Raw genomic sequence first — 16,406 nt, 5'->3', positions numbered from 1 at the left:
AATGAAAATAGACCTCAAACAGCCAAGAAAACCTTAAGTAAGAAGAACAAAGTTGGAAGGGTAACAATACCAGATGTCAAGTTATACTACAAAGCCACTATAATCAAAGCTGCCTGGTACTGGTACAAAAACAAGCAAATGGATCAATGGAACTGAACAGAGAACCCAGAAATTGACCAAGCCATTATGCTCAATTAATATTTGACAAAGGAGGCAAGAGGATACAATGAAGAAACAGTCTCTTCAATAAATGGTGTTGGTAAAATTCAATAGGTACATGCATAAAAATGATACTATATGACCAACTTACACCACACACAAGAATAAACTCAAAATGAGTTTAATCATTCATAGTATTTTCTTACAATGTTTTGTGTTTCTGTAATATCAGCTGTTGGTTCACTTCTTTTATTTATAATTTTATTTATTTGGATCCTTTCTATTTCTTGATGAGTCTGGCTAAAGGCTTATCAACCTTGTTTATCATTTCAGAGAACCAGCTCTTGGTTTCATTGATCTTTTGTATTTTTTATGTTAGTCTTTTTTTTTTTTTTTTAATATATCTTTATTAATTTCAGTGAGAGGAAGGGAGAGAAAGAGAGTTGAAACATCAATGATGAGAGAGTCATTGATTGGATGCCTCCTGCATGCCCCCTACTTGGGATCAAGCCCACAATCCAGGCATGTGCAATCGAACTGCAATCTCCTGGATCCTAGGTCCATGCTCAACCGCTGAGCCACATCCAGCCAGGCTATTGTTAGTCTTTATGTAATTTATTTAAGCTCTGATCTTTATTATTTCCTTCCTTCCACTTACTCTGGGTTTGTCTTGTTTTTCTCTTTCTGAGTCTTCAAGTTGTAGGATTAGATATTTTATTAGAAGTTTTTCTTTGTTGATGTAGGCCTGTAGTCCTATGAACATCTCTCTAAGGACTGCTTTTACTCTATCCCATAGATTTTGTATTGTTGAGTGTTAATTTTTATTTGTTTCCAAGAAGTTTTTCATTTCTTCCTTGATCTCAGTGATAACTTATTATTGTTTAATAAGATGTTATTTAGCCTCCATGTGGTTGAATTTTTTTTTAAATATATCTTTATTGATTTCAGAGAGAGGAAGGGAGAGGGAGAGAGAGAGATAGAAACATCAATGATGAGAGAATCATTGATCGACTGCAGCCTGCAACCTGGGCATGTGCCCTGACCAGGAATCAAACCCCAATCTCCTGAATCTTAGGTCGATGCTCAACTGCTGAGCCATGCCCAGCTGGGCTTGAGTGTTTTTACTGTAGTTGATTTCTAATTTCATGTCATTGTGATTTGAAAAGATGCCTGATATGATTTCAATCTTCTTGAAATTGTAGAGACTTATTTTCTGTCCTAACATGTGGCCTCTCTTTGTGACTGTCCCATGTGCACTTGAGAAGAATGTATATTCTGCATCTTTGGGGTTGTTTTGTAAATGTTAATCAAATGCATCTGATCTAGTGTGTCATTTAGTGTGTTTTCTAGTTGATATTTTGTCTGGAAGATCTATCCAGTAAAGTCAGTGGGGTTTTAAATACTCCATTATGATTGTTGCAATCAATATCTCCCTTAAAGTCATCCAGAAGTTGTTTTTTTAAAAATATTTTTGAGTCCTCCTATATTTGGTGATATATGTGCACTAGGATCATATCCTCTTGTTGGATCATCCATTTAGTAATATGTTGGATCTTTCTTGTCTCTTGTTATAGCCTTCATTTTGTCAGATATGAATACTGCAACCCCAGCATATTTTCATTTTTGTTTAATGAAATTTTTTTTTCTGTCCCTGCACTTTCATCCTGTGTTAGTCATTTGTTCTGAGGTGGGTATCTTGTAGATAGCATATATTTGGGCCATGTTTTCTGATCCATTCAGCTACACTATATCTTTGATTGGAGGATTTAATCCATTTACATTTAAGGTAATTTTTGATAGGTACTTATTTCTTGCCATTTTAATTCCTTATGACTATATTTCTCTCTTATATAGCTTCTAATTATTATAGCAGTCCCTGTAACATATCTTGCAATATTGATTTGTCATAAACTCCTTTAGCCTTTTTTTTTTTGTCTGGGGCACTCTTTTTTCTCCATCTATTCTAAATTAGCTTTGCTGGATAGAGTATTCTTATTTTCAGATCCTTGCTTTTCATTTTCTTGAATATGCCATTTCCTTCTGACCTGTAGAGTTTCTGATGAGAAATCAGCTGACAGAGTTATGGAAGTTACTTTGTATGTGACAGATTGCTCTTCTCTTTTTGTCTTTAAGATTCTTTTTTTTGCATTTTTTGCATTTTAATTATGATGTGTCTGGGTGTGAGACTCTCTAGGTTTTTCTTTTTTGGAACTCTCTGTTCCTCATGAACTAGTGTGACTTTTTCCTTGATCAGGTTAGAAAAGTTTTCTGCCATTATTTCTTCAAACAGGTTCTCTATCCCTTGATCACTTTCTTTTCCTTCTCAGAGTCTATGATGTATTGTTATGTTTCATGTTGTCCCTCTGTTCCCTTAAAGTGTCCTTGTGGTTTTTAATTTCACTAATCTGATCTTCAGCTTCCAATGATCTGCTGTTTATTCATTATAATGCTTTATTTCTGCTGTGTCATTCTAATTCCTTTATAGTTTCCATATCTTTTTTCATGCTGTTGTGCACCCTTACAATCAGTATTCTGAACTCTATATCTGATAAAGTGGTTATCTCCATTTCATTTCTCTCTTCTTCTGGAGAAGCCTCTTCTTTCATTTGTTGCTTGTTTTTTGTCTCCCCATTTTTACTGCCTTTTTTTTGGTTGGTTTATATGTATTAGGTATATCTTATAGAACTCACAGTTTTTGGGGGGGTTCTCTGGTGCAGGCCAATGTCAGAAGCTATTTGTGACTGGCCTTGAGTACCCTGTTTGGCGCTATCAGTAATCCACAGCTTTTGGCACTCTCTGCTGGCCTGCAAGCGTTTGGAAAGAACCAAAATGTGCACCAAGTTCTGCTTTTTCAACCCTTGTTTCCAGAAGCAGATTATGCTACGTCTCAAAGCACCCAGTGATCTTTATTTGCTTGCAGGTTCATTGTGATTCTCAGTCTGTTAATGAGTCTCAAGCTACAGACCACAGCAAGATGTAAACTCCACAGTGTAGGGCCACAGGTTTTCAACCTTTAGGACAATTGTTTCTGTCACTGGCCAATGCTTCCTGGATGGTAAAGTTCTGCCTGAGAAATATGTCTTCTTCAGTATGTGGGAATGGCTCAGTATAGGAATCCAGATGGTTGCCTTCTGATCTCTGAGAATTCAGAAAAACTAGCACCCATGGATTCTCCTCACACAGCCCTAGTCCACCCTGCCCTCCCTATGCCAGAGCCTAAGGTTAGTGGCTGCAGAGGAAATTTTGTGTTTTGGCCTTTTAAGTGTGTGCCTGCATTTCCAGCTATCTATCCCTGGCAGACACAATTACTCACTGCTTTTGACAGCCAGCTGTTATGTGGGCACCTTTATCAGTCTGGTGCTCTGGGTTGTAGAGCCCTTCTTGGAGTTTAAACATCAGAGTTATTGGTGGGAACTCTCCCACAACTGAGATATCACTCAGGAACTTCAGCTCCTGCCTGGTGGAGCCCAGTCAATTCTCTTGGCCTCTACACTTCCTACCAGTCTCTATGCAGTCTCCCCTTTACATCCTTGGTTATTAGGGTTCATTCCATCTGTCTTTAGTTGATTATTCAGGAAGGTTTTTCTATATTTTAGTTGCAATTCCAGCTTGGTCCTGGGATAGCGTCAGTGTAGCTACCACTTAATCCACCTCTATCTAGGAATCTCAATACCAATCCATTTTTTTTTTTTTTTTTACTTTTTCCTAAAAATTGGAGAAGGTAATACTTCCTATATAATTTTCCAAGGCCAACATTAACCTTTTATCAAAACCAAACAAGGATAACCCTCCCCCCCCCCACATCACACACCAATATCTCTGATGAACATTGATTCAAAAAGTCTTAAACAAATACTAGCAACTAGAATATAACAATACTTCAAAAAGATCAAGCATCAGCCCTGACTGGTGTGTCTCAATTGGTTGGAGTGTTTTCCTATACAACAAAAGGTTGAGGGTTCAACTTCTGGTCAGGGCACATACCTTGGTGGTGGTTTAATTCCCATTCAGGGCACATACAGGAAGGCAACCAATCAATGTTTCTCTCTCACATCAATGTTTCTCTTTCTCTTTCTCCCTCTCTCTTCCCTACCCCTGTGTCTAAAATCAATAAGCATGTCTTCTGGTAAGGATTTTTAAAAAGTTCCTGGAAAATCTGGGTATCCAAATGCAAAAGAATGAATTCAGACCCCGGCTTCAAATGACTTACAAAAATTAAAATAGGTCAATGACCTTAATATAAGATCACAAAATTCATAGAAGAAAACATAAATCTTTTCAGCCTTGGATTGAGCAATGGATTCTTTTTTTAAAAAAGGATTATATATCACAATCAAGTGTGGTTCATCCTAAGGATGTGATACTGGTTGAATATTAACCAATCAATCAAATCACTCAAATTAATGTGATGCACCACATTAAGAAAATAAAAGATAATAATCAACTGGCTGGTGCCTGGAGGGAAGGGATGGGCATCACTGGAAAAAGTAGATAACAATCGTATAACCATATCAGTAAGTGTGCAAAAGCATTCAACAAGATAAATCAACCATTCATGGTTTAAAACCTCAATAAAATGGGTGTGGAATGTACCTCAACATAATAAAGGTCATATATAATAAACCCTTAGGTAAATTTATACTCAGTGGTTAAAAATCAAAGCTTTTTTTCTAAGGTCACGAGCAAAATAAGGCTTCCCACTGGAAGTCTTAGCCAAAGAAATTAAGCAAGAATATGATGTAAAATCCATCCAAATTGAAAATGAATTATTCAAATTTGTGCTATTTGTAGATGACTTGATTCTAGACATAGAAAGCCATAAAGACACAACCAAAAACTATTAGAAACAAAAAACAAATACAGTATATAAAATAAATATACAAAAATGTGTTGTGTTCCTATATATTAACTAAAAAACCTCAGAAAAAGAAATAAAGAAAATATCCCATTTATAATTGCAACAAAAAAGATAAAATACCCAAGATTAAACAACTCAGGATGTGAAGTACCTATACATTGAAAACTACAAGACATTGTTGAAAGAAATTGAAAAAAAAAATACAAAGAAATGGAAAAATATTCTGTGTTCATGGATTTGAAGAAGTAACATTGTTAAAAGTATCATATTACCTAAAGTAACCTCTATCAAAATTCCAATGACATTTTCACAGAAAGAGAACCAAAATATTCTAAAATGTATTTTTAACCACAAAGGACTCCAAATAGCCAATGCAATGTTGAGAAAAATGAACAAAACCAGAGATATCACACTCCCTGGCTTCAAACTATACTACAAAGCTATAATAATCAAAACAGCATGGTATTGGCATAATAACAGACACACTGACCAATACAACAGAATTGAGAGCCAAAAATAAACCCACATATATATGGACAACTAATTTTTGACACAGAATCCAAAAACACTTTAATAAATGGTGTTGGGGAAACTGGAAAACCATATGCAAAAGAACAAAACTGGACTGTTAACACCATATGCAAAAATTTACTCAAAATATATTAAAGACTTGAATATAAGACCTGAAACAATAAAATACATAGAATAACACATATGCATTTAACTTATGGACCTTAGTCTCAGAGGGTTTTCCTGTGAACTGAACCTAACAGCACAGAAAACAAAGGCAGTGAAACAAAAAATGTGACCTACTGAATGGAAGAAGATATTTGCAAACAACACATCTGATAATAGGCTAATATACCCAAAATACACAAAAAGCTCATACAATTCAACAAGAACAATCCAGTTTAAAAGTGGGCATAGGGCCTGAATAGATATTTATTTTCTTTTTATTTTAGAGAGAGTCAAAGGGTGAGAAGGGAGGAGAGAAATAAACATAGATGTGATAGAGATACATTGATTGATTGCCTCTTGTATGGAATCAAACCCAAATTGACCCTACAACCTAGATATGTACCCTGACCAGGAATCAAACCCACAATCTCCAGTGCACAGGACGATGTTCCAACCAACTAAGTCACACTGTCCATGGCATGAATAGACATTTGTTTAACAAGCAGATTGCCAACAAATATATGAAAAGATGTTCAACATCAAGAGTTACAAGGGAAATGCAAATCAAAACTACTATGAGCCACTACCTCACACATGTTAGAATGGCTATTATCAACAAGACAAGAAATAACAAATGTTGGAGAGGATATGGAGAAAAGAGACCCTTCACACACTGCTGATGGAAATATCAAATGATACAGCCACTGTGTAAAACAGTATGCAGGTTCTTTTAAAAATTGAGAATAAAATGTCATATGTTTTAGCAATCCTTCTTTTCGGTGTCTAACTCCAAAATTGGAAACACTTATTCATAAAGATTTATATACCCTTGTGTTTATTGCAGCATTATTCACAATAGCCAAGACATGAAAACAACCGAGGTGTCCTTCAATGGATGATTGGATAATGAAGTTGTAGTGCATATTGAATAAAATACTACTTAGCCATAAAAATGATTAAATATTGTACTTTGACAACAGGGGTAGATCTTGAGAGTATTAAGTTAAATGATATAATTCAGATGGAAAAGGACAAGCACCGTATGACTTCACTCTTATGTGTGATTTAAAACAAAAAGCAACACAAGAACAAACATAAAACAAATTCACAGATACAGACAACGGAATGATAGTTATCAGAGGGGATTGAGTTGGGGGGAGGATGAGAAGGGTAAAGGGGGTCAAATATATGGCATTAGAAGACTAGACTTCATGTGTTGAACACACAAGAGTATGCAGATGTTGTATTATAAAAATGTACACCTGAAACTTACATAATGTTATGAACCAATGTCAACTTAATAAATTTAATTTTTAACTAGCTTAAAATTAATTTAATTTTTAAGTTAATTTTAACTAGCTTAAAATTAAATTAATAAATTTAATTTTCTGAATAAGCTATAAGAAGGAAAATAATAGGCTTATAGTAGTGTCTCTTCTCATCTGCAACTTCACTTTCTGTGGTCAGCTGAGATCTAAAAATGTTAAGCAAAAATTACAGAAGTAAACAATTCTTGTTTTAAATTGAGTGTTCTGTGTAGTGTCATGTAATGTTTAACTCTCCAGCTTCATTCTGTCCAGGTGTTGAATATCTATGCTGTAGACTCTCTATCCCACCCCCATTAGTCACTTAGTACCCCTCTAGGTTATCAGATCTATTGTCATGGTTACTGCAGTGCTTACATTGCATTCAAGTAGCCCTCATTTTACTTTTTAATGACCCTAAAATGGCAGAGTAATGATGCTGACAATTTGGATAGATATGCTAAAGAAAAGCTGTAAAGTGCTTCCCCTAAGTGAAAAGGTAACTGCAGTAAAATAAGATGTTTTTAGAGAAAGAGAGGCCACATTCACGTAACTTCTATTCCAGTAATTATTATAATTGTTTTATTTTATTATTGTTGTTAACCTCTTACTGTGTCTAATCTGAATTAAAATTTATCATAGGTATGAATGTATTGAAGAAAACAAATATGTATTTATTTATATGGTCTGTACTGTTTATGCTTTAAGGTATCTACCAGGAGTCTTGGAATGTATCCTCCATGGATAAGGAGAGAAGGTTGTGTAATAAATGCCATTTTCACAGTTTTCCTTGTTCAGGTAAGCAATCAGGAATACACTGTAATTTTCTGCAATATAAAACTACCCATGCTAACTTTTTACTAAAATCACTTTAAGTTCTCTGTTGTGTAAAGTACATTTTTCAACTTTATTGAGGTATAATTGACATAACTGTATATATTTAAAATGTCCATTTTGATGAGTTTTTATATAAGTTTGCATCCAAGAAACTATTACCACTATCAAGGTAATGAACATATCCATCACCATTAAAATTTTCCTTATGCCCCTGTGGATCTTTACCATCTTCACCTACCATGTCTCACATACCTCCTTTCTGAAACTGTATATTTGTTTTTCTATAATTTTATGTGTATAGAATAATATAGGATGTCATTTGTGTTTGGCTCATTTTACTCAGCATATTTATTTTGAGACTCATTCAAGTTGTTGCATGTTTCAATAGAGAAAACTTTCGATGCTGAGTAGACTTCCACTGTAAAGATATACCACGATATGCTTATCTACTCACCAACTGATGGACAATTGGATTTTTTCCAGGTTTTGGCTGTTACAAAAAAATCACCTATTAACTTTTATGCACAAGTTTCTAAAAAAATTATGTTTAGACATAAACCTTTATGTTTTGGTCTCTGCCTGTTTATCATCATTGTTGACCCATTTCTCCCTAATACATTACAGTTTTGTAATTCAATACCTCTCTCTCTAAACCCTTGCCAGGCCAAATCTGTCTTTATTTGTCAAACTCAGCAATCTTTTTGCCCTAGAAGCCTATTGCTACATCTTTACTACTGTATGTTTTCTCTGGGCAGACAATGGGAGGTGATCCCTTTTTTTGTAGGCTTAACTTATCTTATTCATTCCAATTTCCCCATCACATTTATTGAAATTGTTTACTTAGATGATCACTTCCCACAGGAGACTATAAACTCTTACATGTAAGGGTCAAGATAATTTTTATCTTAATTTCCAAGGTCTAGAAAATAACTTATTAGTTAACTTGGTGTTATATATGCAATGAAATGGCAATTATATATTTAAACTACACATACAACAAAATAACTTTTACAAATGGCTAATTTGTAAAAAGACAATATCTAATATTTTAAAGTACTCACCACTGCTGGAAGGTTTCCAATTTAATTCATTCATCTTTCATAATCACAAATGAAAATTGAATTTTAAAATATCTCATATTCCACAATTCTGTAAGACTTTTTATAAACACTTGATAATATCTGATTAAACTTTGTGTGCTAACATTTGGTAGAACTTTGTGACTCACGTGTGTCTCAGAAAGTCGCATGAGTATCCATGAGTCAGCCAACCACTTGGTTGCTTTTTCCTTTCTGAAACAAGTGTATTACATTCCTTTATTTTTGAAGTTTATCTTCTTCCAAATAATGTAAAGTACATAAATTTCAGGAAAGTACTAAAATCAAAACTCCAGTTTGGTAATGGATGTTTTCTAGAACTTTGCAGTTGGCTGCACAGACAACTATGCTGTCAACTTTTCTCTCCTGCTCCAGAAAAATTGTTCCAACTCCTAAACCAATCCAATCCAAATAGTCAACTAGGTAAGCTTATAATTTTCTGCAGATGCAGATAAAAAACTGTATTTAACTGATTTAGTGTTATTTGCACTGTGGAACAGAGCTAAACTAATATTTTCATATTTTAATTTATATTCAGTATGTTTACCCCAGATAAACAGTTGAATAGCATGTTTTTGTTTCTATTATCTTCTTTAAATCTTTCCATCACAATTTCATAAGAGAATTGAGGTATTAAGAGGTTTAAGAGGTTTTGGCATATGTCCAGGGTTACAAATTGTGGATTCAGATGCAGAATTTCTGACTTGGAATTCCATGCTTTTTGTAACATACCAATTGTTTTCTGGTTAATATAGCCTTACTAACCCTTTACAGAAGTTGCAGTACATTTTTTCTTTATAGATTCTGAACATTTTTTTATATTTTATTTGTTCAGGTCTTTGACTGATATTTCATGGATGAATTTAAGTTTTGGTTCCTTTGTAAAAAAGATAATGCAATTTTAAGTTAGAGATTATGTAGCATGTTTTTAAATCCCCAAATACTGTGCTATGAGACCAATGTTTTCTAAGCTAGTGGTTGCTCACAGAGGTGGAATCCAACACTGAACAAAAAAGCAATCAACAAACCATGATATCAATTTTAAAGTCATGCAACATTTAGATTACAATTTTAGAGTCAATGAACTAGACTGACCTCAAGTGGGCAATTCTTGGAGTCTCTTCTGACTGGAAGTCAGTCAAGTATTATTTGACTTGGCTGGAATCACTTGGATGAAATTGCTCTGCAACATGTGCTTTTCAATAAGCTCATGTGTTTGTATTCTCAAGACAAAGGCAGAAGAGCAAGATGGAAAGAAGAAACATACAGGTACTTTTTCAAGTTTCAGCTTGTGCCATTTTGTTAAATAACCAATGCAAATCATATGGCTTACACTAAACTCAACTTGTGGACCAAAACACTCTGTGATGAGTGACAGTACTGGTAACTTAAAAAGCAATGTGTGAAGATATATGGACAGATAAAATTATAGATCATGAGTGCAATTCATCTACTATATCAAGAAATAAGACTCTATGAACAATAAGTAACAGTACAAAAATCTCACAAGAGCAGGCCAACAGATGAATCAACTATTAAATTATTATTTAATTGATTTAAAATAACTATGTTTAGTTTTTTTCATAAAGTAGAATAATAGATTTATAAAATACCTAAAGAGTTGGAGGTTTACAACAAAGAATTGAAGCTTATAAAAAGTAATTGAATGGACACTCTCAGCCTGTAAAACAAAATACATGGTAAGGATGCATTAAGAATATATTGAAATGGATTTAAAAGCAATTTGGAAATATCAGAACAAAAGATTAGTGAATTAAAAATAGTTAAATAGAATATAATAAAATTCAGAAAATATAAAGGAAAGAACAAAATGTGAGACATACAAATATATATAATCCTGTAATCTGTTATGCCCATTGGATCTTTTATCTTAATATACCCAGAGAGTATTTACACTGTATTTTTGAAATTTTAAATCTTCCAAATTTTACCCATATTTAATTGTCCTCCTCAAGAAATATGTCCAATGTAAATTTCTCACAGTGTTCATTTTCTCCTCCTGTATGAAATCTTATATATAGTTTATTCTTTTTTAAAAATACTCACCCAAGGATATGCTTATTGATTTTAGAGAGATGGGAAGGGAGAAAGAGAGAGGAACGTTGATGTGAGAAAGAAACATTAATGGATTGCCTCTTGTACATGCCCTGACAGAAATTAAACCCACAACTTAGGTATGTGCTCTGACTGGGAATCAAACCAGCAACCTTTTTGTGTACAGGATGATGTTCCAATCAAATGACATATATGTACTCATAGAAAAATCAAGGGAAGAGTTGGGCTTTTGAGCCAATGGAAACAGGGGTGTAATCACTCTCAGGTAGTACTTTCCCATTTCTCCTCTCCTGACAAAAACAATTTCCACCCACAATTCACTGCATTGTCATAAGAAATAAACTAATCTCTTTGCTTAAGATCAAAACTTTTATTGGCTTCTTTGGGTTAGCTGCTTCCACTTAACAAATCACTAGTGGTGAAATACTAAAAATCCCCATCAGAACCACAAAGTTGCTGGATGGGAAGAGCAAACACCCCCACAAAAAATGGGGTGATTGTCTTAGAAAAAATGTGGACTCTTAGAAAAGTAATATCCAAAATGGGGACAAAATAAGTGGAAGACAGACTCAACTCCTCCCAGGAACAAACTGGAATTATAACTAAAATATAGAACAATTAACCTGAAAAACCAACTGAGGACTAGAAAAACAGAAATCTTATAACCAAGGATTTTCAGAAGAAGCCACATTGAAACTGACTAGTAGGAAGGGAGAAAATGTGAAAAGAGCTGGCCATACTTCCAGGGCAGCAGCTGGGATTCTGCAGAAATATCTCAGCTGCAAAAGTTCTGCCTGAGGAGTATGTGGTCTCAATCCCATGCCTGGCTCCCCAGCCCAGAGAACCAGAGACAGAAAAAGGAACCTATATAACATCTGGCTGTAAAAATCAAGGATTCTCTCCTCCAGTGAGACACAGAAGTCTGCTAAAAACAGAAAAACTTTTAAAGGGTGAATGCACAAAAATTGTTCATGACCACTCAACCTGAGTTCTGAAGGAGGAAGAGTAGAGTGGACAAGAGTCATGTGAAGAGAAACAGGGGTATGTGGCTCTGAGGAGAGAGCTGAAGTTACAGCCCCCAGGGTCCTGTGCTGAGTCCCTCTTTCAAACCACAGACACCAATTTCTTGGGTAGAACAATCCCCTCCTTACAGCATCAGCCTGAGGTAATGCAATAACCACACCCTCTGGAATCCCTATTCCTCAAACTCTGGAGTTTGAGCCCTGCTGAGGAGTCAACTGGTTAAGCTGAAGTTGAAAGGTCTGGTCAGACTCAAGGAATGTCAGTAACAGAGTTGTGTGGATTTTTGGCAGGAGCCGTTCCCACCACTTTCCTGTGAACTTGACTGGTGCCTCCCTCTCACAGAAGATACACTAGCTTCACCATCTGGGCTCTTAGCATTCCCACCCTCCTGACCTTGCCCTGCTGAGCTGCAAGTCAAGCAGGCATCTGGGATAGACTGAGTTGTTTGGCTCTAGAATGGGGACCATTTTTCCTTCATATGTTTGACCAATGGAGAGCCTTCCATTCACAAGGCTAAATCTTGGTCTGTTTGGGCCTAATAAACTCTGCTAGTCACATCCTGAAGACTCTATGAGGCCCCGTCAAAACACACAGGTCTGTGGGCTCCTTTTTTGGAGAGGGAGGCTAGAATTGGTACACCTTAGAACCTTTGCTGAGTAGCCTAAAACCCAGCACTGGCACCAAGTTTGAACCTGTATCAATCTGGTGAACAACACTCAGCCCTACTGGATGACTCACTGAAACCCAACCTCATGTAGCTCAAGTACCACCAAAGGCTCTTTCAGTGACTGGACCTAACAGGCAACCAACAGATGGTGGCAGGTAGAGGAAGATCTTGGGGTGCCTTTGGCCTTTTACTGACATGTCCCTGGGCTTGGTGATGGTGGAGCCCAAGCCTGGTGCACAGCTTGGGCTTTCCTACTCACACCAGGGTTTAACAGAGGCAGCAAAAATTGTGGATCACTTTGTAGCACCAAACAGGCTGTCAAGTGCCAGTCAAAGGCATGTCTGATATTTACTTGCACCAGATCCCTCTCGTGTGGCCCCATAAGAGACACACCCAGTGGCCAGCATCAGAAAACATCAGAGCAGAATCCAATTAGCTTCACACACAGCATATCAAAAAGGGGATCTCAGCAGGCATCAGACACTGCTGAGACAAATTCCACTTCATGTAGTCAGCACCTGTACAGCAGCTTGTACACTGTGGTTGAGGTTACTCCTTATAGTCAGCCAGCCTGAGGGTCAACCACTTGCACAAATGGGCCATAGCAATCAAGACTCAATTACAACAGGAAGGTTCTTAAAATACTCACAAAACACATTCCTGTAGCAACCTGCGCCACTGGATCTTACAGGACATCTTCAAAATAAAACCACCATACCAATACAGGGAAACATAGCAGATCTACCTAATATATAGAAACAAACACAAAGAGACAGCCTAAATGGGGAGACAAAGAGACATATCCCATGTGAAAGAACAAGAGTCCTCTCTTGAAGAAGAGAGAAATGAGGTGGAAGAAAGCAATTTACCCGATACAGAGTTTAAAAAAATTATTATAAGGATGATCAAGGAACTAAGTGAAAACTTGAAGTATCACTTAGTTTCACTGAAGTATCGCTTAGAGAGAACTTTTTCTTTTTAAAATTAAGTTTATTGGGGTAACAATGGTTAACATGAACATATAGGTTTCAGGTGTGGGTTTCTGTCACAAGATCTATATATTGCACTGTGTGCCACCAAACAAAGTCATATCTTCTCTCATCACCACATTTTAGGACCCCTTTTTTCCCCTACCCCCTTCCTTCTGGCAACCAACACATGCTGTTTTTGTCCACGAGTTTCAGCTTTATATCCACATATGAGTGAAATCATATGGTTCTTAGAGTTTTCTGACTGACTTATTTCACTTAGCATAATATTCTTAAGGTCCATCCATGTTGTTGCAAATGTAGTATTTCATCCTTTCTTATGGCTGCGTAGTATTCCATTGTGTACATGCATATAGCTGGGTGTTTCCATGTCTTGGTCACCATGAATAATGCTGCAATGAACATAAGGGTGCATATATCTTTGCAAATACATGTTTTCCAGTTTTTTGGGTATATACCCAGGAGAGGGATAGCTGGGTCATATGGTAGCTCTATTCTTAATTTTTTAATTAATTGCCAGACTTATTTCCATAGTGGTTGTATCAGTCTACATTCCCACCAGCAGTGAATGAGTGTTCCCTCTTCTCCAACACTGGTTATTGCTTGCCTTGTTGATCATAGCCACTCTAACAGGTGAGGTAGTATCTCATTATAGCTTTTATGCATTTCCTTAATTGCTAGTGAGGTCATACATCTTTTCAATACCTATTGGCTATTTGTATGTCTTCTTGGGAGAGGTGTTTGTTCAGGTCTTCTGCCGACTTTTGATTATGTTGTTTGTTTGGTGTTGAATTCTGTGAGTTCTTTATATATTTTGGAAATGAAACCTTTGTCAGAGCTACTGTTTGCAAATATCATCTCCCATCTGGTTGGTGGCCTATATGTTTTGTTGTCAGTTTCTTTGCTGTGCATAAGCTTTTTAGTTTTATATAGTCCCATTCATTTATTTTTTGCCTTCATTTCCCTTAGCTATGTGGTGTCAAGTTCATAAAATATTTTCTTGACTAAGGCCCATAAGTTTGGTACCAATGTTTTCTTCTATGTAACTTATTGTTTTGGGTCTCACATTTAGGTCTTTGATTCATTTTGATTAATTTTTTTACATGGGGATAAACTGTACTCCAGTTTCATTCTTTTGCATGTGGCCTTCCAATTTTCCCAGGACCATTTATTGAAGAGGCTCTCTTTACTCCATTGTGTGTTTTTGGTCCTTTGTCAAAAATTATCTGTCCATATACATGTGGTTTTATATCTGGGCTCTCTATTCTGTTCCACTAATCTGTGTGTATGTTTCTGTGCCAATACAATGCTGTTTTGATTATTGTAGCTCTGTTGCATAATTTTATGTCAGGTTGCATGATATCTCCAGCTTTGTTCTTTTTTCTCAGGGTTGCGTTGGCTATTTGGAGTCTTTTGAGGTTCTATACAAATCTGATGATTTCTTGTTCTATTTCTTTTAAAAATGACATTGGGATTTTGATAAGGATTGCATTAAATTTGCATATTGCATTGGGTAATATGGTCATTTTAACTATCTTAATTCTTCCAACCCATGAACATGAGATATTTTTCTATTTTGTTGTGTCTCTTTCAATTTCTTTAAATAATGTTTTGTAATTTTTGATATATAGGTCTTTCATGTTCTTTGTTAAGTTTGTTCCTAGGTATTTGATTCTTTGGGTTGCAATTGCAAAAGAAATAGTTTATTTTTCATTTCTTTCTCTGAAGTTTTATTGTTAGTATATAGATAGGCAATTGATGTTTGTACATTGATGTTGTATCCTGCAACTTTACTGTATTTGTTTATTGTTTCTAGTAGTTTTTAGGTGGAGTCTTTAGGGTTTTCTATATACAGAATTATCTGCAAAAAGTGAGTTTTACTTCTTCCTTCCGTATTTGGGTGGATATTATTTATTTCTCTTACTTTATTGTTCTGGCTAAGACTTCCAGAACTATATTGAATAAAAGTAGTGAGAGTGGACATCCTGTCTTGTTCTTGATCTTAGAAGAAAAGCTTTCAGTTTTTCACTATTGAGTATGATATTAGCTAAGGGTTTATCATATATGGCCTTTATTATGATGAGGTACTTTTCTATTCCTATTTTATTGTTTTGATCATAAATGTATTTTGTATCTTATCAAATGCTTTTATTGTAACTATTGATAAGATCATGTGATTTTTATCTTTTCTTTTGTTAGTGTGGTGTATTACATTGGTTAATTTATGTTTGTTGAACCATCCTTATGCCCCTGCATGACACCCACTAGGTCATGATGTATTATTTTTTGATGTAATTTTGTATTCAATTTTCTATGATTTTGTTTATGATTTTTGCATCTGTATTCATCAGATATATTGGTCTGTAGTATTCTTTTTGTATGTTATCCTTGCCAGGTTTTGGTATCTAGGTCATATTGACCTAATAAAATGTGTTAAAAAGTATTGCCTCTTCTTCAATTTTTTGTAGGCATTTGAGAAGGATAGGTTTTAAATCTTGTTTGAATGTTGGCAGAATTCATTGGCAAAGCCATCTGGTCCTAGACTTTTATTTTGGGGGAGGTTTTTGATGGTTGTTTCAATTTTCTCACTGCTCATCTGCCTATTTACATTTTCCAATTCTTCATGATTTAGTCTAGGAAGGTTATATATTTCTAAGAACTTATCCATTTCTTCTAGGTTATTGTATTTGGTGGCATATAGTACTTATTAATATTCTA

The 16,406-nt window shown here is 35.4% G+C and overlaps 1 long non-coding RNA gene across 1 annotated transcript in view; it reads left to right on the top strand.

The window, feature by feature from the left end:
- The window catches only part of LOC148094265 (uncharacterized), a 313,472-nt gene that overhangs the window by 81,864 nt on the left and 215,202 nt on the right, over window positions 1–16,406 (top strand). The window contains exon 2 of the long non-coding RNA XR_015714259.1: window positions 7,708–7,797. This is a non-coding gene — a long non-coding RNA (uncharacterized LOC148094265). The remainder of the gene's footprint in view (window positions 1–7,707; window positions 7,798–16,406) is intronic.

This window comes from Miniopterus natalensis, chromosome 1, assembly GCF_054644295.1.
Source record: "Miniopterus natalensis isolate mMinNat1 chromosome 1, mMinNat1.hap1, whole genome shotgun sequence".
NCBI classification, from domain to species: Eukaryota; Metazoa; Chordata; class Mammalia; order Chiroptera; family Miniopteridae; genus Miniopterus; species Miniopterus natalensis.
Note: the sequence above shows the minus strand (reverse complement) of the source record. Positions and strands in the feature narration are given on the sequence as shown.